Below are 19962 nucleotides of genomic sequence, written 5' to 3'. Positions count from 1 at the left end.
ACATAATGTAGATCTACTTTCCATTAAGAAAAGCATATATGGGTATGTGTTCATGAGTGCATCACAATAAATGTCTAAGATAAATTGAACCCTGAAGCAAGCTATACACAGGTCACTTATGATCCTGTGTACACTTGGGTCTACGTTGAGAGAGGAGTGAGGACTTTGAGAAGCTCTCTTGCTTGTGACATGAATGTGGGCTCACGGCTTTCCACACTTCACTAAGCAAACTCATTGTTGACTTTTGCAACGCCCTAGCACCCACGTACAAGGGTTTTGTTTCAAAACCCTCTGCATCTCCACCTGCCAAGTGACATCTGGGAAGCATGACATGCATAACATAGATACCCGTTATGGCACTGTTGCAGCCTGAATCATCCCTCTTTTTATTAGTAAGGAGAACAGCAGGTTGGACCTCTGATACAACCTTCAAAAATCTGGCATGCGTCAGATGTCCAAATGTCACACATCTATTAGTGTGATCCGTTCTTCTGATGGAAAGATGGGAAGTCTGCATGCCCAATCAGATGGAGAAGAATGGAGTGTGTTTGGCAAACAGTGGCCCTAAGTATTTTAGTAAAAACATTCAAAATAGGAGTTGAGATTAGCTAACATGATGTTTATCTTCACTGTTTGTGTTTCCCAATCACATTCATTTTCCTTTTCTTTGCCATTCCAACACTCACAAGTTTTGTTTTCTTTTACTCAATTAGTTTTGTTTAGTTTTGTGTTCTTTGAGGCGGCCTCACTATGTAGCCCAGGTTGGCCTCAAATCAATGATTCTATGATTCTCCTATATGTCAAGTATTGCGATTTCAGGCACATAGTACAATCTAGCAAACAAAGTTTATTTTAAAGTATGTAAAGCTAAAATTTATATCTATCACCTTTCTTTCTTTTTTCTTTCTTCTTTCTTTCTTTCTTTCTTTCTTTCTTTCTTTCTCATCTTTCTATATGTCTATATATCTATTTACCTATCTCTACTCCTCCATTATCTATAGTACATGTACACACATGAGGTATGTCTGTTTCTATATGTATATGATGATGATGATGCATGTTCATATAGATGAATAAATGTGTGTATAACATTTATATCTTCTATGTGTATANAGTCACTAGATAACCTCATATAGTCTGTAAGAGAGAACATCTATTGGCATCAAGGATTATATTAAGCCAGCTGCCCTCCCTATCCTATTATTATGAGATCCATCTAGCCTTTTCTTTGTTGTTTGAAGTCTCTAGGTTAGTTTTTATTCTCTAAATTAAAAGAAAAAAAATCTCTTCTGAAAATAGCCCCAGAGAGACGAGTGAATAACTTTTCAGGTTTTATTTTTTTTTTCTCTCTTCTCATAACACATCTTTTAACGCAGTTTTTCATCTTAATGAAATCATTGCCCTGTAAGAGAAAAGTTTGCTTTCATTGCAGGAAGAGAAGAAAAGGTTCCAAATTGTTCACTATCAGCTTAGAAGCAGATTCATTTAATACTTTTCTCCTAAGGACAGGTGTTACACATTAGCACTAAGAAGTGTACAGGTTTTCTTCTTTTTCCCCCTCTTGTCTAACAGGCAAAGGTCATGTGACATTTATGCATAAGGACTGGCCTCTGAATGAAGAGAGGGAGGTGTACATTTTGACATTCATACAGGGGATGAGAGGGTTAATGCTGGGGTTCCCTCTTGTAGGTATATGCTTCAGGGAGAGCAAGCTGGTGACTCATTTATATTCCAAACAGAGAACAGCTGCCTATTTATGCAATGCTAAGAAGTGCAAAAATATGGTAACAGGGTGATGAAGCCCCTATGATATCCGGTCCTGGCAACAAATGGTGTTTTGGCAGACCCTCAATCTGTTCCAAAATGGCACATCTGGCCATTTGAAGGCCCTTCACCAGATCTTGCCTCCTAACGACATGGCAAAGAGTCGTAGCTCAAATGGTACTAAAGATCACTGCAAAGCAATCACAGAACCAGTCTTACATGAGTTTGTAACAATTTAAATTTTGTAAAAGAGCTCTTCGACCTGGTGAATAAAATGAGGAAAAATATCATAACGAAGTATAAGGACTGCTTCTCTGAAACAATATAACATGTGTTTATGCATTCAAAAAAAAAAAAGGAAAATGACTCCAATTTGCACATGAAGCCAAGAAATCTAACATCATCTGTAATTTTAGGCTTTCAGACTGTTCGCTCAGAGAGTAGGGTGAGATAATGGTATAATTGGTACTGTACCCTCTTCAACTTGTAATATGCTCTTTGGGGTTTGCATGTAATGCAGCTAACTCGCATGTTCCCAGTCACACCAGTTCATTTGCTCCGAGTTGTGGGGTAAAACTTGTCTCACTCAAGCTAAACTTAAAGCAACTGCACATTACTTCTGACAGGACAGTTTAACAAACTGAAATCTTCATTTTTTCCCCCTCTTTTGCTGCCTATGTAGGTGTGTGTTGTAGAGCCTATGCCATCAAAATGAAGCATTCTATAGTGGAAGAAGTTTCCTTAGTTTTCGGGAAAAAAAATAAAATTCCCAAGGTAAATGAAATAAAGTAACTACATTTTTAAAAACAAATAATTTTGTTATTTTGAGACTATAATTACATCATTTCCCACTACCTTTTTCATCTTCCAAACTCTCTCATATGCCCCTCTTTCATCTTTTTCAAATGAATCACCTCTTTTTAGCTAAGTGTTGTTACACACACACACACGGATACACACACACACACAAGTACAACCTGCTCAGTCGGTATTATATTTTTCTTATATTTGTTTTTTTTTCAGGGCTGACCATTTGGTGTTATAAAACATTTGGATGTAGGAAAATAGGGGGCTTCAATCCTACATGAAGAAGTAAGGTAACTAAGGAATGAAGAAAGCAGGAAAAAGAGAAAAATACTCTAACTCAGAAATTTTTAAGAAATGCTTGAAAATTGTAAGAATCACAAGGCTCCCCATGATTTTATAAAAGCTGGGGAGGGAAGATGCTCCAGCATGCTGATCTACCTCATATAAGGAGCTCTGGAAATTTAGCTTGCTGGAGTGGTGACTCCTGCTGAAATAAGGTTTGTGTGTGTGTGTGTGTGTGTGTGTGTGTGTGTGTGTCTTAGCTTTCTTTTTCTTTTTGTGTCCCCACACTCCTCAAGAAACCCCATAATCTCACTGGTCCATGAACCTAGACTTGGGCAGAACCTTGGCTCTGGACTGTTATCAGTGTGCTCTTGGGGTGAACAGAAGTTAATTCACGGTTCTCGAGTACAAGTCTCTCAAGAGTCCGTGTACCTCTGTTGTCCTCTTTTTGTCCATCCCACATTAACTGGTGGTCAGAGCTGTTTGAAGCAGAAAGACAGCAGCTTCTGCCCAGTCATCAGCGACAGAAGAGGGTCTCAGCCTCACAACATTTGAAGACTCAAATTGCTATTAAAGTCTGTCCTAGTGTGTAAACAGCAGCAAGATACTTTTATAATATCCTATAAATACTCCATGTCAGTTTATTATTTTATAGCTTGCATATTTGTCTCCTCTGACTCACCTCTCTTTTTTTTTTTTTTTACTAACCACCTCTTATCTCTTTTGTCTTAGCTAATCACTTCTGTGGTTTTTATTTTATAACCTAGTTTAGAATCATCATCCAGATAGTTCAGTCTTAGGTCATTAAAATAAATTAGCAATAAAAATAAGGTGAGCCTGAATAAGAAATGGACTTTTGAAAGATTACATTTCTGAAACAGTACACCCAGGATCTCCAGTGAGGGCATTTGCAATGTAAAGTCTGAAAATGTTATTGATAGAAGTAGTCATGCAGACCAGTGAATAGAGAAAGCCATCCTAAACAAACTAAATTGCTCATGAGAACAGTAATCTAAAAAGGAATTATAACGATAAGCTTGAATAACAGCGGTCCCAAGCCAAAGGTAAGAAAAGAACACTGAACCTGTGCTTGCTGAATGCAGAACATCACCCAGTGTGAGCATTGTACAAGGGCCGTGAAAGTTGCACCACAGCCACCATTAATTTCTCTACAGAAACCTGGATTCAAGTTTCAAGCACACAGTTTAACTTCCCAATATGAAATCTCAGTGAACCACAACACTTAGAAAGAGAGTACTTTCTGCCTTGCATAGAATCAGACCAGGAAATTATGGGCTGTTTTGCCATTTTTAACGCAGAGAATGGAACTCAAGACCTCACACATGCTAACAATCACTCAGCTACAACTCCAGCTTCCAGGCTATCCTTTACTGTAGAAACATCATATTTTATTAGCGTATGTTCATTATATATAATAATGGATTTCATTTTGATATCTCCATGCCTGTACTTAATGTATTCACTTTGTCCATTACCCTGTTTCTTTCATTTCCCTCCCCTGCTAATCCCCTTCCATTCTCAACTAACTCCTCTTTTATCTTCAAGTCTTTGGGTGTTTGTTTGATTGGGAGTGTACTGTGTGTGTGAGGGGGGTATCAGTGTGCACTCATATGTGCACATGTATATGCCAGCATGACTTTCATTATTGTTATTTACAGGAAAACAATGGTTTGTCCACAGAAGGATTTTTTTTTTTACCACACTCATAGCTATATCATTACAGAACACCTCTCTCCCTCCCTTCACCCACCGACAATATTTAAATCTTCAGGGAATTGTGTGGCTCCTGTGATCCAAGTCTTCTATAACCGGATGCTGGTGGAACCAATCTTGTGAAGATTTTTTTGCAAGCAATCACAAGTGGATAAGTGTTCAACAGTTGTGATTTGCTCAGAATTGTTTTATATTGCTACCATTTTTCATTGATTAAGGAAAAGGAACACACGAAGATAATTTTTTAATCTCTACTTTAAAGATAATTCACCAACAGTAATAGTAACAATTTGTTGAAGACATTTTGCATGCCAACCATGGCATTATGTTTTCCTGTAGGCAATTTGAACTTGTGCTAAATACATGCAGGATCCACACCCCGTGTATCTAACACTAGAACCTTGCCAGTTATTGAGGTAACTAATATCCCACACCTTCTGCTCTATTTCTTGTATCTCCATTATGGTCAAATCAGAAGGCTTCTATCTTCCTTAAATTACTAAAAAAGTGTCTGATGACTTTAAACTCCTCATTGTAGCTATTATAGTTTTCCTGAAATGAAAAGATTTTATCAATTTTTGTTCATTTTTAGAAGTTTGTTTTCATCACTATTCTAGTGATGAGAAGAGATACCATGACCAAGGAAAACCTTAAAAGACAAAGCATTTAACTGGGGACTTGCTTGCAATTTCAAAGACTTTATCTATCATGGGAGGAAGTATGGCAGCACACAGAGGGTACAGGAGTCATATCTGAGAACTTTACACCTTGATCTCAGGCAGAGAGAGAGAGAGAGAGAGAGAGAGAGAGAGAGAGGCTGATACAAACATTTTCTTTTTCTTTTTTCTTTTCATGATCACCAGACATCATTTATTTGGTTTTGTTTATTTATTTTTTATATTTGTTTGTTTGTTTTTGTGTTTCCAGACAAGAATCCTCTGTGCATCTCTAGATGTCCTGGAACACTCTCTTTAGACCATGCTGGGCTTAAACTCAGAGATCCTCCAGCCTCTGACCCCCAAGTGGTGAAAGCATTTTCAAATCTTACTCCTAGTGACTCACTTTCTCTAACAAAGCCACATATCCCAGTCTTCTTAATCCTTTCAAACTGTTCCTCTCCCTGGTGACTCAACATTCAAATACATGAACCTATGTGATTGATTCTGATTCATACTACCATAAAGTTAAAGTTGTCTCCTTAAGACAATTTCAGGTGTTGCTTAGAACCGTGTCTCTAATTATATTTCCAGGCTTGTAACAAATATCACTCTCCTATCCTGGGTATACAGAGGAACAACTAATTCAACAGTATCAGTTTGCACTAGAGCATGAAGTTCTTCCTGTCAGAAGTATCTCTTGGCTACCTCTTCGTTCTCTGTCTTTTGCTTATTCATTTCTCCTGCATGCAACAGATCATTGGTTGTCAGTTCCCAACTCCTTCACAAGAAAATCCTTTTTATACTTAAAAAGTACAAACTGGAGAAGGTATTCTTCCAATGGTTCCTTTTGGAAGGGCCACTCAAGAATTAATCATGTATCACTCACTGGTTGATTGAACCATAAATCCAAAAATGTATATTGAAATTTTTCTATCATTTAGTGTAGATTGCAGTGTTTTCATTTTAATTTTAAAATGACTTTGCAAAGAAAAGTTTTTAGTTGCTTGCATTTAATGGATAGTGCCTTTGTTTTGACTCCTCACTTTGTCTAATATAAAATGCAGACAGTTTGTGATATTAGATTTTGTGCAAGTACCAACAATGATGACATAGATTATCAGACAGAATAATAAATCTCAATCAAGTATAGAAAACATATGGAATGGCCACTAGTAAATACTCATAAATGAGGCACAGTATTTTCTTAATCACCACCACCATATCCCATCATATGGTGAGTCAACACCTTCCAACATGTGAATCACTAGGTTCTTCTTACATCTCTGAGGAAAGCTTGTGTTTCTCCAAGGTCACTGCGGGTAGACATGCTTTGAGGGTAAGGAAGCTCCATGTGGGATGAAGCTTATGAAGGAGCGAGGAAGATGATGCTGCTTGGTGGCCCTGAACTTCCTGGTTAAGTTTCCTTTCATATTAAAGTCAGTTTTTCTTTACAACACAAAGCTTCCCACTATAATATAGCACAGTGATTCCTATTCTTCTTATACTTTACTAAAAAACAAACCTTCAAAGGAATTTTCATTCCAAGAAATATTTTATTATATTCAACACAGTCACATTTAACATGGCTAGAAAGGACAGGTCAGCTACCAAGCACATACAGCACACAATCTTATATTTGGGGAACAAATTATAAGTGGCTTCTCAGGCACAGAAGGGCAATGGGAAAGAAATTGCTCAGTAGGGAAACATCCTGTTACTGCTGTGCAAACTGACACCCTGGCAGCCCTGCAGCAGGCTGACAATTCCAGCCCTCCCCCACTCCAGAAATACGCCTTGTATAAGCAAATTCACTCAGCAAATGATGCAGATAAAGCAGCAGTATGAATTGGAGCATGTTGAATAAACAAGGATGCCCTGTGACTTGCTCATTTTCAAGTCATAGCACTTTGTGAAGCCTGGAATTCTACTGGGAATGAAATACACAAACACACAATTCACACAGGAGGAATGGCCAGCGCCAAGCTTCTAGCCAAGTCTTTATTCTTCGCTCCTTTTTTTAGCCTTGCTCTGTCCTCACCCACAGTATAATTTGAAGTCTTGCGAAGAGTGCCAAGTCTTCCTTACTGTTTTCCATTAATGTTTAAAACTTGCTGAAGGATTCTTAGAAATTGCATGGAAACATTGCGCGCTCTGTAATTTGTACCCGTAACCTCTGTAATGCATATGTTCTCCTTGGGGACCAAGTGTTGAGATCATTCATAAACTCTTGGATCACATGCGGCACTGCAAACTGGTGACATCTGACCACGGCAGACTCCAGGCCTGTCTCTGGCAATCATTTCCTTTGCTTTGCTGTGAAGGAGCCAGCCCTTGGCATAACTTCAACACTTGGAAGTCCTATTTTTGGAAAAGCCTAGCATCTGATATTTGACAAGGATCTGCATACCCTACCCATGAGCTTATGAGGAAGTTGTGGTTTGATGTTAATTAATGTTTAATCAGTTTTTCTTTTATTTTTTCCATTAAAGATTCCATGTCTACAAAATTGTTCATGAGGTATGGATGTTCGCAGAATCACAGGAAGTTCTAAATAAAAACTTGACACATTAGAAATTATGCTAGATACATTATGTCAAGAGGAAGACAGCATATAGAAGCATTGGTATTAAACAAAATGTGTTTGGATGATGCATTACTTCAGAACAAAATTTACATCCCATTAAATATCTGTTCTCCCTGAGTGACTGTCTGAGCACTTCTCCACAGAGGATTGAGGGCAGCGAAAATACCAATAGCTTTGAACATTAGAAAATAAGAGTACTTTTAGTTGAAAATCTATAGTCACAAAGACAAACTGAGTATCAGATATAACAGCTCGAGAGTCCAGCTTTTTTGGCGCTTCTCATAGTTCCTATTATTTTTATAAAATGTGGGTTTGGGAAGAAATAAACGAGGAAGTAAACAACCTAGTTTTTTAAAATAGAATTTACATTGACAGAATGATTACAAGTGGCCATCTGTGTGATATGAGTTTTTCAACCTGGTTTCTATTCCATGAGTCTCAAGTCTCCTGCCAAAGCAGACAAGGGGCAGGTGCCAGAGTGGCTGCTTGCAGGCTGTTGGTAGTCTATATTCTATGCCCACTACTTAGGTGTTTTTCTCCACCACTCCCCATTTATCCTTTGACCATAGAAAATAAATTAAAAAAAATATGAGGGACACAATTATAATTTATGTATGTTTATAAAATTTAGTTCATTAGAGTTATTTAAATATGACTCTAAGCTTATGTACCAAAATAATATGTTTAAATTCAAAGTTCAGGATTCTTTTGTCTCCCCTCACCACATCTGTCCCTTTGAATGAAGGGAATGCAGAGCAGGGTCAAGTCAATATTAATGTGCTGTTTTATGCAGGATCCCAATATGTTATGTCTCTCCTCCCACCTTGTTGGTCCTAACTGAAAGCATTAGCTTTTACAGCATTCCAACGCTACTCAGTTCACAGAGGTGCACAGCCTCCACAGTATCTCCCTGTCATGATAAACTATCCCGGCAGCATCACGGAATTAGTGTTCTATTATATTCTCTCTCGTGGTGCATTCTGATGTGCATGATCTCCATGGATTACAATGCCAAGTAACTGCCAGATGTCATGAGTTATAAACTCGATAGTCTAAGGCTTATTACACATTAGGGCACCCTACAGTGCAAGGGTGTCCTGGAATTTATGTGTTATTTATTACCTATTGGCAGGGTCTCAAAGTAGTCTCACCCCTGCTGATGAAATGAGGGTTGAGAAGAGAAGGTCAAGGTTAACCTTCCTTGTCAAGAACCCGTGTTACTTTAAACTACTCTTGCTTTATCTTCCCACCTGCACATGAGACTAACAGATTTTGAATGAGAGAGACATATAGCATAATACTCCTTGGAGTTTGAATTGATATTGATTGATAATATCTATTTTTTCATGAGTTTAACATTTTATAATCACTGTCTCAATGTCTGCTAATGAGAAGACATGTAAGGAACATCATTATCCTTTTACTTAAAAGTGAAAATTTGGGGAGTCGACTGGTTACTTTTGTCTGTTGTACAAAACCAGGCAACACACCAAACTGCATCCGATGAGGTTTGAATTTCTATTACTTCGAGAATCAAGCGCCGCATGTCGGCAGAGTCTTGAGTATGACCCATCCAATACTGAGATTTGCATATGTCCACATCGCAAAATAGCATTCCTCTATGCTCTCATGAATGCTGCTGAAGCAGATGCAGCCTGACATCTGAGATTATTCAGGAAATGTACAATTTGATGACTACATGACAAGGGGCTGGACGTGTTTCCTAACTCAGAATGTACCATGTTTATTTTTAAATTGGCTGATGAGAAAAAAAAAAGCTCTTACACAGCCCAACTCTATACCAAAGACTTACAGATTCTCTCCCCCCCTCCACCACCAAATGATTTCTGAATGCCACAGCTAACATGGAGCGGTCTCACTCCTCGTCTACTGTAAATCCCCCCAAGCAACACCATGTTTTGACAGCTAAACAGGAAAGGGGAAGCAATGCGCACAGCTCAGCACTTTCTCTGAATGCAAATGCTAGAAGACCACGCTTTCAAATCTAGAGAAAACTGATCTTGCGTCGCCAGAGTGACTGAAACACAATGTACTTGACAACTTTTGTTTACCTATGAAAAGCACATTTTCTCACTGTATTCATGTTAAGCTCACCCTCCCTGCAAGTCTCTACCTTTATTCTGTGAAAACAAACTGATACTAGACACAAAAACAGTCTTCTCAAAGCATAATACATATTGAGTGCCCCTATCAGCATGGCATGTGCTTTTACAAAAACTATTATTTTAAAAAAATAAATGTGTATTTTATTTAAAAAACTGCATTTGTTTTTAATGGATGTGCTATGTATTGGTGAGATACAGGACAGCAAGAGGGAGCCATCAAGAGTTCAGGGCCAACTCTTTGCCCAGGGGACCACAAATGGAAAACTATTTGCGCCCCTCAGCTATCAGGGATGTGCTGCTCCTCAGCTACCATATTTTCAAATTCACCTATGTTAAACATGGTGAAGCCCACTTCTTTGTGATGTGGAATTCTCTGGAGGTTTTAAGTAGGGCTCAATCACCTTTTCCTCATGTCTAATGTTGGTGTGGATAGATGTGATGATCTAGGCCCTGTAATATCATTTATCCTTGAAAATGGATAATTTTTTGAAGTGAGAAGGATGTCCTTCGTCATTGACAATTGAACATTAGGACAGAGATATCAAAGGTGAAGTGGTAGACATGTCTAAAGCACAGAGTTACTCTACATCTATTGGTGGATACGGTTCAGGTTGAATTTCCCCAAATACTATGCAATTACAAACAGAAGATGATAATTAGTACAAGCCACTATTATGAGAGCTTGAATTGATATATGAAACATAATTTAGGCCAAAGACATTCAAGTGATTATTTACACTGCAAGGTACTAAAGGAACAGAATTTCAGTATTTCTTTTTAATAAAAGTGTATCTTTGCCTGAAGACGTTACAAGCAGGCTAATTTCTAAAAAGTGATCTTTGTACAATATTTAATTTAATTTTGGTTAATTGATACCCAATATATTATATATTCATTATATTATTTTCAAACAGTTCTAGTTGTAGTTATTTATATTAAGTAAAAGAGATATTTTATTATTTACTCATTCACTTTTATTATTCGTCAACTATAGACTGCACATTCTATTGATCCTGATACTTTATAGCATATTTGGGGGTATGAAATATTTTAAAAAGATATTTTTTTACCATGTTTAAGATGTCTAGAAAATTTTCTTTAAAGAACTCAGACAGCACAACCAGAAAAAAGTTTGAATTATCTGAGAACAAATACAAAGAAGGGAAATGCTGCTAGACACGACTCTGAGGAAGAGGGAGTCTCAGTGTGTGGTGGGGAATTGTGTTAATAAAGGGCAAAAAGAAAATAAACATACTGGAATGTGCTTGCATGTCCACAAACGTTGAGAAGACACAGAAGAATCCAGTAATAACACATTCCACAAGAGAAACACAATCTTGGGAAACAAAGAATGAGAGCAACAGATTTCCCCACATCTGCTTCGCCTTTTCTTCTTTCTTGCAAACCTTGTGAGTGCATTTATTAATTATAAATATATGTTACTGTATAATACAATTAAAGGGAAAAAATGTCTGTTGACTAAGGGTGTTTTCAAAACCATTTACCCCGGCTGGATTTTAGCCGTAGAGCTGTGACAAGGGTCTGAAAATTCAACTTCTGACAGAAGTTACTTGGGAGGACAAAAATGTAATTTTACAGAACAGTTGGTCCCCTCAGTACATAAATCAATACAACGTATTTAGGATGGTGAATGACCTTCCCATAAACCTGATCAAGATACATCTTATTTTAAATATTTGATCATTATAAGACAGAATGCAAACTCATAGAATTTCTTGTTAACTTCTTTTCATTTAACATCAGTAAAAGGCCTCCATGGGTGGACAAAAGAACACAGGGTACTGGGATGGCCCTGATTACCAAGTGTTTCCTAATATCACAAAGGAGAATTTAGTCAACAACCCACAGAGAAAGAGCTGACTCTGCTAAACTTAAGAAAGACTTGAGAACATCACATATGGTTACTATCAACAGATACTTTAAAACCAATGTTTATCTATAGAAATAATTTTATTATTTCCCATTTAACATATATATATGGAATCTATGAATGCACTTAAAATATGCAAATGAAAATTGAAGTGACTTCTCTTTAAAATATATAAAAGATTAACACCACAGAAAACTTTATTAGTGAAGTTTTCTTTAGAAGCTGTATAAAAACCTTTGCCAAATATAATGTAAAAGTTACTTTATTCCCTTTGATATTCCTATAGTTTATATAGTTTCAAATATAAAGCAAACATTTGATTTTTACATAAATGAATTAGTAGAGCACTAGCAAGATGTTACCTTCCTGCAATCCCAGCACTCAGGAGCGGGAGGCAGGATGACCAGGAATTTAAGACCATTCTTGGCCTATATAGGAAGTTCTAGGCAGCCTAGTCCACATGAGACCATTTCTCAAAAACAAACATAGATTTAAAAAGGCCTAAAATTATGTGTTTGTGTACAGATAAAGTTTGGTGGTATTATTGAGTATCTTTGTATCATTTTATAGGATGATAGTTGATGTCAGACCTATAAAATGCCTATAGTTCACCTTAAACAGTAAACTGAACATTGGGTGAGTCATTTCTTTAGCAATAAATTAAATTTTGACTTCTAATCTTTGGGTTCGTGATGAAGTCATCTTGTTAAAGCTTGTTAAAACATATACAAAAAGGAGACAGGTTCACTATTAGTATAGTATTAAGTAAGAAATACACAGTGCCTTATTATAATTTGTTTCCAACTGAAACAAAAAACTAAAAAGGTTTCTATTTCCCATTGTGCTCAAAGTTAAGAAACTTTAAGTTGTAACAGAATCTTAATTTTGTAACGATGTATTTATTTAGTTATTTATTTTGCTGCAGAGTTTGTATTTTTTCCTCTTCTTTTTTTCTGGGGAGGGGTGTCAGAATTTCTCTGTGTAGCCCTGGCTTTCCTAGAACATATTCTATAGATAAGGCTGGCCTCAAACTCATAAAGATCTGCCTGTCTCTGACTCTGGAGTTCTGGGATTAAAGGTGTGTGCCATGAAAGGAACCAAAGCAGACAGTAGTCATTAGAAGTATAAAGTCATTTGACAGAATACTAAAATACTAAAACACATTTATGGAGTGTTTCTCTTTCAATACCACTAATGTTAAAGTTGAATTAGATTCCCATACAGTAAAAGAGAGTTGCATCAGTGATTACAATAGATCTCCTTTACTATAAAGTACAATTCTTTGTAAGATTCAGGAGGCTGTTGGCAATTGAAATTATCTAATTTGCCAATAGCCTCCTGAATCTTACAAAATTTGAGTCATTGTAATTCTTTGGCTAAAAGAATTATTATGCCAAAACTTTCTGTCATATATTTTGTCTTTCCACCACACAATCATCCTTTCTGAAATCATTACTGTTAAATAATTGGATAAAATAAATCTTTTTTTACACTATTCATTCCTTACTCTGTCTTCTAGAACGTTTTCTATATTTTACTCCCACTATCCATTACTTAGCTGTATACAGCACCTGAAACCTTTCTAGTCTCAAGATAGAGCCAGCTCACTCAAAATGAATATCCAAGCTATGCATTTTCTTCTCACTTAATGACTTCTAGCTCTGCCTTCATGCTGTGACCCGAGAAAGTCATGCTTTAGCACCAAGCTCTCCTGGGACTTTATCCCTACATTTACATTCCTACTTCATATCTTCAATAGCGTGGATTTAATACGAACAATATTAAGGTCTTCTTTTTGTCACAGAGTTGTCCTTGTCTTTATTCTTTCATGATTGTACCTGGTACCGTCATATAAAAATTGTTCAAGGAGTCATTCTTCTTCCATTCTTTATGTACGTATGCACATATGCACACACACACACACACAGAAACATGAGCGCGCGCACACACACACACACACACATACACACACCTATATCAGATAGTGCATTAGTGAGGACTACTAATGGTGGTATACCTCCTGATTCCACTTTTTGCATTCATTCTTTTCATATTATTTGACACACCGTTTCATTGGTTGTATGGCAGTTGATTGAAAACTCTTCTCTTGGATATGGGTCATCCTATATTCCATTCTTCATACAGCAGGTTTTATTTAACAAACCTAGTTATACTTCTTCGTAAAACTTTGCACATTTTTCAGTGCATTTTAAAGAAAATGAAAATATGTGCTGCCCTGCAGTTCATTTTAAGATATACGCTCTCATTTATAGCAACTATCTCTCCTGCTTCATTCTCTTTCCAACACACAGAGATCTCTCTACTAGAAAGACAAGTGACTTTCTTTGTTTTCTTTCTAACTGCTTCATCCCGCATAGCAAACAGTCTGCCCCACCTCCAATAATTACTCCCCATGTTTTTTCAGTAAAATTTCAAGTTTCAAGTTACTTGTGCGTCTATTACCCTTTCTATTCTCCAAAATCTGAAGACGAGGCAGGAACAATGTGTCACAGTCCTACTTTTCCTTCTGATGCATATCACTTGTTTTATTTAAGGCAGTTAGGTAAGTTAGTAAGGCAGTTAGCACATTACCTAACTGGCTTAAATAAAATATAAGCTCCAGAAATAGAAAAAGAAATTTCAATTTTTCACTGTTACATTTCCCAACTTGAGATAGCCGTCCTTGGCATGTAACAGGCACAATGTACCATTTTTATTGAATAAAAAGAGGAATAACAAATTGCACTTTTTCTTATTAAATGTGATAAAGTTACTTATTATTTACCCATAGTAGAAAGTTCCCCTGTAGTTCCAAGTTGTACTCACTCAATGTATGAGAACTGTTTGTTTTATCAATGAAAATAGTGCTCATAAAAAGGAATAATTATGTAACAGTCTTCCATGGAATGCCAGTAGTTCCTTATTTTTAACTTAATACCTAATTCATAAATTTTATACAATTCCTACAGTGCTGGAAATTTAGGATGTCTTTTCCTTATCATACCAAAAAAAAATTAAAGACCATGTACTGAATCTCCACTTTAAAATATTTTCTACTAGTTTCCACTGAACCTCCACTTTAAAATGTTTTTCTACTAGTTTTCTAGTAGATGAATTAGACACATGCATATTGCAAGACCAAATTTTCCCAACTATAATGTGAAGGGAATATAATGATGATCCTGTAAGGGAAAAAACTTTATGAATGAAAAGACATAAATTTCAAGATCCTTAATTTTATTCTGTTAATATGAATGAACAGGAGGCAAGAGTAAAAATAGATCATTTTTATTCTGGAAAACACTTTAAAAATATTGTGATAGAAAATTAGATAAAATGAATATGTTTTATGAATCTGTAACCTAACAATCAAAGTGTATTGAAGATAATCTAACTTGGTGACTAAGGTCTTCATTATAATTAGTATTGCACCATACCGTGAGATGGTGATTTCAAACATTAGGCTAAGTCTACTTTTAATTCAAAATTCATGATGAACATTTTTACGTGAATAAATTTCTAATAAGAGCTTGATTTGATACAGTGCATTTCTTCATAAGAAAGAACAAAAGCCAAAGCAGAATGATGATAATGATACTACTTAATCTGTCTAAAATGTAAGTTTTCACAAACTCAAAGAATTCTTGTAAGTTCCAGGAAGTCGACTTGGATTCATTTTGAACAGATCAGTTGTACTCCAGATAAGCACTGTCAATCAACAGCCAAAGCCCCATCACCTTTCCCTGGTCTTGGCATGCCCCACCAATTGCCAGGACCTAAAGAACTTTTTTCCTAAACTTAACCTTGTCCTCTGTTATGCCAACATCTTGCCAGGTACAAAAGTTGCCAGGTAGTTCCACATAGCCTGGACAATAGAGTGAAAACAGTCTGATACTCCAAAACATGCCATTGAGGCCAGCATCCCCCAAAGATGGTAGATACCCAAGATCAGCAAGAATCAGTTTTGGGAACCTGGCAACCCATCTCTGTCCCGCCTGCTATCCCCTTTAATTTCCCCAATGTTTTAAAATAAGCAAAAGATGGAGATTTTAAGATTCAGGCATTACACTGGCACCTGGCACCTAACTATGGTGCCTATGGCTGCCATGTAACTAATTAGTCTGTACTCAATGCAAAGATCCCTTTAAGAGCTCTGCCTACTCCTATCCCATTTCTGATGTTCTTCTCAAGAGGCAAACAGTTTTCTTTCTTTCTTTCTTTCTTTCTTTCTTTCTTTCTTTCTTTCTTTCTTTCTTTCTTTCTTTCTTTCTTTCTTTCTATCTATCATCTATCTATCTCTCATCTATCTATCTCTCTCTTTTCTCTTTCCTCCCCATCCCCTTTACCTTAATAAAACTCACTCAAACTTTACCTGCATGGCATATTTGTCTCTTGCCTGTTGTGAGGCCCCTGGATCGCTACCACCCAGGTCTCTTGCATGCAGAATTGCATAGGCACCTGCTGTGGTTTGGACTCATCCAACACCAAGGAATCTCTCCTGCAGAAATTATTAAAATTTTGCTTTCTTTACCAGCAATGAGCACTGCTGTGATATTCATGTATGATTATTTAGCCTAAGCAACTGAGGTTTTCTCATCTTTCCCTACTTAAACTAAATTCTATTTTTGGTGACTGCAAACTTTCAAATTATTTTTCTCTCTCTTTTCACTTACAATTATTAAAAATGTGAAAAATGTGTATAACCTTACTGCTACTGGCTCATATACAAAGCAAATTTTTATTGATTTTTGCAATTATAAATAAGAAAAGAAGATTGCCTCTTCACCTATTCCTATCTCTTTGTAACTTATTATTTTGGAATTTCATACATGTATACAATATATTTACGTCAAATCCACCATTGACTCCCACTTCATTTCTTCTAGTATACCTCTCCTCACACATATCTTCCTACCAAATTAATTTCATTTTGATGTGGGATGTCTTTCTGTATATGTGTTGCTTTTATTGGTTGTTGAATAAAGCTGTTTCAGCCAAAGGCTCAGCAGAGTAAATCCAGGCAGGAAATCTGAATAGAGATATAGAGAGAGAGAGTAGATGGAGTCAGGAAGAAACCTTGTAGCTGCTGAATGAGACAGAAACTGGAACTTTACCAGTAGGCCACAGCCTCAAGGTGGTACATAGATTTAAAAAAAAATGTGTTAATTTAAGATGTAAAAGATATCTAGAAATATGCCTAAGCTATTGGCCAAATAGTGTTGTAATTCATATAGTTTCTTTGTGATTATTTGGGTCTGGGTGGCTGGAAAATGAATAAGCATTCTCTATTTACAAATGGCACCAATGTGTGGCAAGAATTTCCATAATAGTTGGAGAAAGTTTTTTTTTTCATTTTTTTAAATTGGTTTTATTGAACTATACATTTTTTTCTGCTCCCCTCCTTTCCTCTTCTCTCCCCTTCAGTGCACTCCCATGGTCCCCATGCTCCCAATTTATTCAGGAGATCTTGTCATTTTTTTTTTACTTTCCATGTAGATTAGAGAAAGTTTTTTTTGTTGTTGTTGTTGTTTCTGTTTTGCTTTTTAAAGATTCTAAACAAAAAAAAAAAAAAGAATATGGGTTCTTGGTAGCAGCGTTGTCTCAGGTAGACTCTGTTTGCTTGCAACAAGCAGAGGTATGGCTTATATAAGAGAAGGATTTCTTACTCAGCATTAGCAGCAAAAACTGTGTGACTCTTGGTTCATGCTGGTCCAGTTATGGCACATTTAAATAGGTCTTTGATCACTGTGTCACAAATTACTTCAGGGCTAAGTAGACCCACTGCATCCCTGGAGTTCGGGTGCTAAGCATGACTCTCAGAGGCTGTGAAAATGCCTCCATCATGTTGGACAGTGTGAGTTCAATAGACAGGGCCATGTTTTTGGTCCTAGCCATGCCCTCTTAGCATTTAAAAAATAAAAATGTGTTCCTGGTCAGAATATGATTACAGATATGCAATAAAGAGACAAAAACAAACCTCAAACCTCTGACCAGGTCACAAATGTTTAAGAAATGTATATAGGCTTGGGATAGAGAGGAAAAAGTGTATAGACAAGAGTACAGGCAATCCTAGGTTAAAGGAGTAAAGATAATAACAGAACATAGCTAGAACTAGGTGGGGAAAACTAAATAGAATGTTGGTAGGAAGAAGGCAGAGTCAGAGAGAAACTGGAGCAACCACCAAAAATAGACATGCTGAAACTTTGCTGGTAGACCACAACCTCGTGATAATATACAGATTAATAGAAATGTGTTAAATTAAGATGTAAGGGTTAGCCAATAAGAAGCTAGAACTAAAGGGCCAAGCAGTGATTTAATTAATACAGTTTCTGTGTAGTTGTTTCAGTTCTGGGCAGCCAAGAAAAACAAGTGGTCTTCTTAAAATAAAAAGATATTAAAAAGTAATAGAGTTAAAAAATAAGTCAAGTAAAGATAGAATATATACAGAGAGTCAGGTCTGTGTATATTATTGTGTTTTCTTTGAACTTTTTCACTGTGAATGAGCTAAATACAGGGAGATAGTTCATTGTACGAGTGGATAAGCTAAACCAACGTATTTATTTTAAAGGTATCTTGACTTCAAAAATCGAGTTTAAGGATATGCTACTTTGGAAAGAGGTTCTGCTTTTGTATCCACCGAAAATGAGAACCTGTGGATTCCTTCCAGGCTAATATGGCTTGATGGAATAAGAACCCCCCCCCCCGAAAGTTCTCTTTGAGCTCTAAAAATACTTCACCCAACAAACAGCAGGAAGCAGTTTGGAGAAAACAACACCCAAATTCCCATATGATTGTTTAAAAATGTTTGTTTTCATTTAAAAAAGGTTGGGTATAAATCATTAATGGTCATAGCCAATCTCTTTAAAAAAAAATAAGGGAGCTAAGACATAGAGATGAATAATTTGCATTGGTATAGATCTTGGTCTATTGATACAAATTTAAGGTCAATTTTGTTAGACTGTGCATGTTTATTTATTTTCTTGTTTAAGGTAATTATTTGTGCAGCTAATGTGGGATTCCCCTCTGTGTGCTGTTAATATGTTTTATTACCATTGGTTACTAAAGAAGCTGCTTGGCCTCTGGCAGGGCAAAATATAGCCAGATATATATAGAGAGAGTAGGCAGAGTCAGGGAGACACCATGTATCTGCTGAAGGCGACAGACACTACTGGAACCTTACTGGTAGGCCACAGCCTCGTGGTGATATATAGATTAATAGAAATTGGTTAATTAATTTAAGATGTAAGAGCTAGCTAGGAATACACCTAAGCTATTGGCCAAGCAGTGTTATAATTAATATAGTTTCTATGTCATTATTTGGGTCTGGGCAGCTGGAAAATGAACTAGCAGTCTTCCTTTACATCATTTTCTTCTTCTTTTTTTTGAAAAATAACTCACTGAACTCAATTAGTGCTGTCCATATGTGCATGGGTATAGACCAGTCTACTGGAGGATGGGTAACCTACCATGGGGCACACCTCTGAAGAAGAGTGTCTCTCCCCTCTCCAGCAGCTATCAACTGCTAAAACCTCCACAGCTAGTGTGGGACTCATGAGCCCCTTTCCCTAAACATTTTGGATATTTGACTGACTAGGTCTTGAGTAGGTAACAACAGCTGCTGTGAAGTCACAAGGGCAACAATGATGATGTTAATTTTCCTTTAAAGATAAGACTATAGATTTTCATGATTGAAAGTGTTCAATTTTTATGACTTTAATACCAGCATTTAGGAGGCAGAAATAGGAGTATCTCTTTGAATTTGTGGTCAGACTGATCAACACAGTGATTTCTGGGACAGTCACGGCAACATAGTCAGATCCTGTTTTAAAAAATAATTATTAATAATATAGTATAAGATTGGTGTTGTTTGTGTTCTCAAAGCTTCTACCAGTTTATCTTCAAAATAGAAATTACTTTATTTAGTGCTTAATATGTCAAAAATAATGAAGACTAAGTACTTTTTGGCATTTATGGCACCCTTTGCCTAGAGCAAATGTTCATTCATTCTCATGGTTTTCCCTAATCAAACAGGAGATCAATGGAAGTATTTTATTCTTTCTTATAAAGTATATTTCTTTTCACAATAATAATTCTATTTATTGACTACATAGCCAT

At 36.5% G+C, this 19962-nt stretch overlaps 1 protein-coding gene across 12 annotated transcripts in view; it reads right to left on the bottom strand.

Moving 5' to 3' along the window:
* The window catches only part of Robo2 (roundabout guidance receptor 2), a 651725-nt gene that overhangs the window by 157021 nt on the left and 474742 nt on the right, over window positions 1-19962 (bottom strand). The gene's annotated exons all lie outside the window — the stretch shown is intronic.

This window comes from Alexandromys fortis, unplaced genomic scaffold, assembly GCF_014885135.2.
Source record: "Alexandromys fortis isolate MF-2015 unplaced genomic scaffold, M_Fortis_MF-2015_v1.1 scaffold_4, whole genome shotgun sequence".
Classification (NCBI taxonomy): domain Eukaryota; kingdom Metazoa; phylum Chordata; class Mammalia; order Rodentia; family Cricetidae; genus Alexandromys; species Alexandromys fortis.
Note: the sequence above shows the minus strand (reverse complement) of the source record. Positions and strands in the feature narration are given on the sequence as shown.